The sequence below is a fragment of the Littorina saxatilis genome, linkage group LG16 (assembly GCF_037325665.1).
Source record: "Littorina saxatilis isolate snail1 linkage group LG16, US_GU_Lsax_2.0, whole genome shotgun sequence".
NCBI lineage: Eukaryota > Metazoa > Mollusca > Gastropoda > Littorinimorpha > Littorinidae > Littorina > Littorina saxatilis.
This window is the reverse complement of record NC_090260.1, coordinates 38,695,264-38,701,388: the sequence shown is the minus strand read 5'-3', so window position 1 is coordinate 38,701,388 and position 6,125 is coordinate 38,695,264. Positions and strand designations below refer to the sequence as shown.

Here is a 6,125-nt window from a genome sequence, read left to right as displayed (position 1 = left end):
AAATTGGAAACTTTTTATGTTATTTACAGACACCAAAGCAAAGAAACTACAATGGGAAGAAGGATAACTTCCTCATTGGGCATGCTTAGAAATGAGAATGGCTAAATATGAGTTATTCCCCTTTGCTGCATGCTGATCAGGCTGTTTCCTGCTTTGTTATGACTAGTACAGTCGATCTTTCTCATGTTGTGACTTGCTTTATTTTCACATTTTCGGTATTTAAAACAGCAAACACACACACACACACACACACACACACACATACACTGAAGAAGTTTCCATTTTGATTCGGTTATTTTATTTGGTGCTATATGTTTGCTTCACATTGTTTCTTCTTTTACATTGCTTGAGGTATCCCAATTCGCTAAACACATCCATAATGCATGCATGGCTCATTCGAAAGAGGGCAACTGAACAACTGATGCCCAATAGCAATAAATACTGAACAACTGAACAATAAATAGCAATAAATGATGACAGTGCCAAGTTTTTAAGTACAAAGTGAAATCATGTGACTGGACAAAGGCACAATTACAAAATACAAATAAAAAAATCGTGGCCCATTTTAAATTAAGTTCTCAGCTCATGGGGAAGCATAAGATGACCCTAGAAACCGAAATTAGGAGACCTCCCGCCCCCAGGGCAGACTACAAAAAAAAAGGGGGGGGGGGCTAATTTGTGAAAAAGTATAAAAGGAATCAAAAACTGTATACATGTATTTAGTTAATACCCCAAAAATTGTATAGTATATACAATGTCAGACCCTAAAGAAAGTTTGTTAGTCATTGCTTAGGCAAAACAAAGCAAAATAGTCTGTTTACGGTATCCCGACCAACCCTATTTTTCCCCGCCAACCCTAGACCTTTTTTTTGGCATTTGGAGAAAAAGAAAAAGAAAAAAAATCAATTTTGTTCCTGTTTTTTTGCAAAATAATTTAAAAAGATGGTTATAAAAAAAAAAGTAAGAAAAGCCGACCTACCGACCCTCTTTTTGTGTGCCTATGTTACTGTAAACAGACCAAAAGGTACATCAAAAACAACACACCAGGGATGCTACTCTCCCCTTAAAAATAGCCATGAGTCATAGGTGTGACGTTTGAATCTTTTAGCTAAATAAAACCATAGGCAATTGATCGGAAATATCAGGAAAAATCTTACAAGTTTATTATTTGTTTGCTTGGACCAATCCTCTTGCCGAAGTGTTTTACAGTAACAATTGATTTTACGTCAAAAATATCACAGGAATATCGAATGTTGAGGTAAGGCTGGGATAGCCAAGTTCAAGAATAACGGAAGGTGACTGTTGAATCTTTTTGAAAATGTATACAAATATAGATGGTAGGCAATTCAAAATTTAAAAAAGGACTCTCGGAGCATGGACTTTTGAGTCAAAAATTAAAGAAGGCTCTATGAGCCGAAGTACATGTTTTGTCTATTGTCTTTTTTTTATTTTGAATTCCCTACGATCTATATTTTGATACAATTTTGGACCCTCTTTGTACGGAGAGAGTTGGCAATTGTTAATCACATTCTCTCATCTCATCGACTCTCCTTCGGCTCCTTGGTAACATGCGTTCCGTCTCTGCCAGGATTGGATACAGCAGCAGATAACCGGTAAATATGTAACAGGCATAAATGGCAAAATAGCTCGCCTCGCCTGATAATATATGAGACAACTGTTCTATTACAAAGTCTTTCTTGGGAGGCTTGGCTAATTTACTCGCTCGTTTTACACGGGGTTCCATCGTTGTCTTTTCTAATCGGAAAACCTTGCTCCTCAGTTTGTTGACCTTCTGCCGAAGTTCCGCTTCACGAGGGGATGGGGAGGATGACGACTTTGATGCTTTACATCCTATGTCCTCCAGGATCGCCTGAATGTCATCTAAAAAAGAAAACACACACACAAAACACACATAAAATAACATAACCATAACAAGTTACAACCTGGAAGAAATTAAAACATGTGTAATTCAATCACAAAATGAAAATAAACAATAGCGTAGGAAGGCAGGCCAGAAATGAAGTGTATTAGCAACTATGGATACGATGTGGAACAATGATGGAATTGACCTTGTTTGGTACTGAATGGGTGAGGCCATTAGAACTGTACCCACGGAATACGCGCTATATAAGCTTTATATTGATTGATTGATTGATTGATTAGGACAACAGTACCAGGTAAACTCCTCACACACCATGCCTCTTTCTTTCTTTATTTGGTGTTTAACGTCGTTTTCAACCACGAAGCTTATATCGCGACGGGGAAAGGGGGGGGGGGGGGGGAGATGGGAATAGAGCCACTTAATTGTTTCTTGTTACACCATGCCTCTAACAGGATATGTTTCCCATCATTACGTGTGGGAACTACAGGTACAATTTCATCCATCCATGCATCCGCCCTATACAGCTTCTTCTTCTTCTGCGTTCGTGGCCTGAAACTCCCACGTGCACTCATTTATTTGCACAAGTGGAATTTTATGTGTATGACCGTTTTTACCCCGCCATTTAGGCAGCCATACGCCGCTTTCGGAGGAAGCATGCGGGGTATTTTTGTGTTTCTAAAACCCACCGAACTCTGACATGGATTACAGGACCTTTTTCGTGCGTATTTGGTCTTGTGCTTGCGTGTACACATGAAGGGGGATAAGTCACTAACAGGTCTGCACATAAGTTGACCTGGGAGATCGGAAACATCTCCACACTTAACCCACCAGGCGGCCGCGACCGGGATTCGAACCCTCGACCTTCCGAGTTAATAGACCGACGTCTTACCACCCCGCCACAGCGCCCGTCACCCTATACAGCGATTATCAACTATGTAATGGATGAGTTTAAACATTTTTTGATGTCAGGGTGTTCTTCATGGTTAAAAATCTCTTACCTGGTTGAACAATTTGTGCATCAGGCGACAGGTCGGTGCTGGCTTCATTTGTAGCTACCCTTTGCGATGGTGGCTTCCTCCCACTAGCAACCTGCAAATTGCACAGCTCTTTAACTGACAAACTCACAACCAACACCCAGTCACAATGAAACATTTCTCCCAATTTCATGGCATTGGTCTTAGGCCACACACAAAAAGTGTATGTTTCTGGTAAGGCAAAACAAAAAATAATCTGTTTACGGTATCCGGACCGACCCTATTTTTTTCCCACCGGCCCTAGACTTTTTGGGGGCATTAAAAAATAAAATTAAAATATTCAGATGGCTAAAATACAAAACTAAAAAGCCGACCTACCGACGCTATTTTTGGGGGGGCTACGTTACCTTAAACAGACTTTTTTGTGACCTAACATGACTAAAGGTGGAGATTTTTTTTCTAAACTTTTTTTTTTTAAACCATCTTTTTAACTATTTCGTTGAAAAACAGGAAAACAATTGATTTTCGAATACCCCTTTTATTTTTGAAAATGAAAAAAAAAAAAGTCTAGGGTCGTCGGGAAAACATAGGTAGGGTCAGGTGACCAGAAACATACAACTTTTTTGTTGTTGACGCCGACCCTATACCTTTTTTGCCATTTGGGGCTGTTTTTTTGCAAAATAAGTTCATCATATCATCATAATCAAGACGTCGATCCAAAATAAGTAACTTTTTTTTGTTGGCCTTATCATTTTTTTGCGCTAAATGCAAACAGGCATTATTTGATGGGAACAATGCTAACTTGTTTTCAATTCTTACATCAGCCTCAAACTTGTCATTACTCAACCTGCATTTAATAGTGTGCTTCTTTGGTTTGCAAAAACCTAAAACCAATAAATAAATAACCTTCGGTGGTGGATTGGGCACTGCAAACAATGTCGGGACAGCATTCCACACAAGTGATCCTCTCTGCAGGATTGTTTTACTGGTTGGCCTCAAAGTGATCAGTACAAAGCTTGAGACCTTGAACATCAGCTGGCTGCAGCTTTTCAAAGTCCTCTCGCCTTGTGAATTGCATCCATATTCTGCACCTAGTTTGACAATAAAAACAACAATGTTATTGTTAAACTAAGCAAAAAGGAAAGACAAAAAAAGCTAAATCAGATCTTCAGTCTAAATCTAACGCTCTGCCTGAACGCAAAACGGATGAGTGATGTACCTTTGTACTGTAGTTTTCCCGTAAGCAAGGTTTGATAAAGGTTTCGGCAAATATGCCCACGGGTTTGTCATCAAGTGTAAATTGTTGTTTTGTACTGACTGCTGACTCACACTCACAGTCGTAAGTACTCGCTGACGCTGTAGTCTACTGAGTGAGTTGACTCGAGCCATTGCATTCTCATTCTGAAGAAGGTAAACCTGATGAAATAATCACTGCACAACCCACCTTTTTTCTTCTGTAGGGAACTTGTGGAAAGTTTTCCCGAAGCAGCTCTGTTTGTAACGGGCGTTCTTGCAACAAAAAGCCGAACACAATTTACCACCACCTCGCACACGATCGGTACCTACGCGATCCGCCATTTTGTTTTCGCCGCCAGCATGTGACTAGGGACGATAACCCACAAACACTTTTTCGCATTTTCTTCGCAAGTTCCACGTCTTCCTTATGTACAGTGTTTGACCAAAGTCAGACACACACTGTCCAGTGGTGGCGTGATGACGTCTTTTTACTGTGACGTCATCGAGTTTGAAGTCAGCGACATGGAGATACAGGCAGTACCTGAATTCAAGAAAAAGCAGGGCCGGACGAGAGGGGGGCCAAAAAAAAAAAAAAAAAAAAAGAGAGAGAGAGAAAGAGAGAGAGAGAGAGAGAGAGAGAGAGAGAGAGAGAGAGAGAGAGAGAGAGAGAGAGAGAGAGAGAGAGAGAGAGAGAGAGAGAGAGAGAGAGAGAGACGCTTGACGCTTTGACACTTTATCCCCGAGTACGCTAGTACAAGGGTCCAGCAGACTTTAATTGTGTGTGTGTGTGTGTGTGTGTCTCGACTTAACAGCTTATTGCTGGGAAACTACTGGGTGCAGTTCGTTCAAAAGTTGATACACTAACTTGATAATAGGTCCGATTGATCGTATTAAAACTTCATAATGTTACCTGGGACCTAAATGCGAAATAAACCACAAAAAAACGACTTGGCGGCGGGGGGAATTCGCGGAGCCACAGCCAGCCAGGCAGTCTCATAGAACAGCCGAACGCGTCACACATTGACGAGAAATATAGCGTCATAAAAAGATTACGTCACGGTCAAAAGTCTTTGACGTCTTTTTCTCTCGCGCGGTGTGTGTGTGTTCATTTTGTGCACATGTGTTAGTGTTACTGTGTGTGCGTGTGTGTGTATGTATGTGTGTGTGTGTGTGTGTGTGTACCCATATTTCCACAGGTTTGGTTGCCTAAATCACCATAAGGCAACCATCCACACGTGGATGGCAACCTAAACTCTGGATGGCAACCTAATTGTGTGGATGGTCGCTTCATTTAACACCGTTAAATTGACTTTTTTGACGGAAAGAATGTCATAACAATGTTCAAAATGACATTCTTTCCGTCCACACGTGTGGATGGTTGCCTTATGGTTAAATTGACACCGTTTAATTTACCTTTTTCACGGAAAGAATGTCATAACAATGTTCAAAATGACATTCTTTCCGTCCTCTATAGGCGACGAAATAGGTCAAATTTTGTGCATTTTTTAGTGCAAAATTCTTCGATGCCGGAGCGAGTACTGCACCCAGTGCTGTTGTAGTGCAAGTGCACTAGAAAGGCACTACACCCAGTGCCGCCTCTTAGGTAACCATCCACACTTTAGGTGTGTGTGTGTTAGTGTTAGTGTGTTTGTGTGTGTTAGTGTGTGTGAGTGAGTGTGTTAGTGTGTGTGTGTGTGTGTAAGAGAGAGAGATAGAGAGGAAGAGAGAGAGGGAGTGAGGGAGAGAGAGTGTGTGTGTGTGTGTGTGTGTGTGTGTGTGTGTGTGTGTGTGTGTGTGTGTGAATGTGTGTGTGTGCATTTTCACTGTGATCAAATTACAAATAAAAGAGAAAGGCCAGTCACCACGCACATCCTCGGCTCGCATGCAATGTATTTATATAGCAAAGGGAATGCCTGTAATTCACACAGATCAATCACTTGGTCTTAAACGTGCACAAGACAAAAACTTTCATACTGGGGGAGCGAGCCAATCTGAAGAGTACTAGTGTCCAGCGCGAGCGTTTTTCATTGTCA

At 41.1% G+C, this 6,125-nt stretch overlaps 1 long non-coding RNA gene across 1 annotated transcript; it reads right to left on the bottom strand.

Moving 5' to 3' along the window:
- Nucleotides 1-281: 281 nt before the first annotated feature.
- Nucleotides 282-4,527, bottom strand: LOC138951027 (uncharacterized). Its single transcript, XR_011450943.1, has 4 exons — nucleotides 4,301-4,527; nucleotides 3,763-3,947; nucleotides 2,881-2,971; nucleotides 282-1,881 (listed from the first exon to the last, which is right to left on the bottom strand). It is a non-coding gene; the product is annotated as an uncharacterized lncRNA (long non-coding RNA).
- Between the last annotated feature and the right edge of the window lie 1,598 nt (nucleotides 4,528-6,125).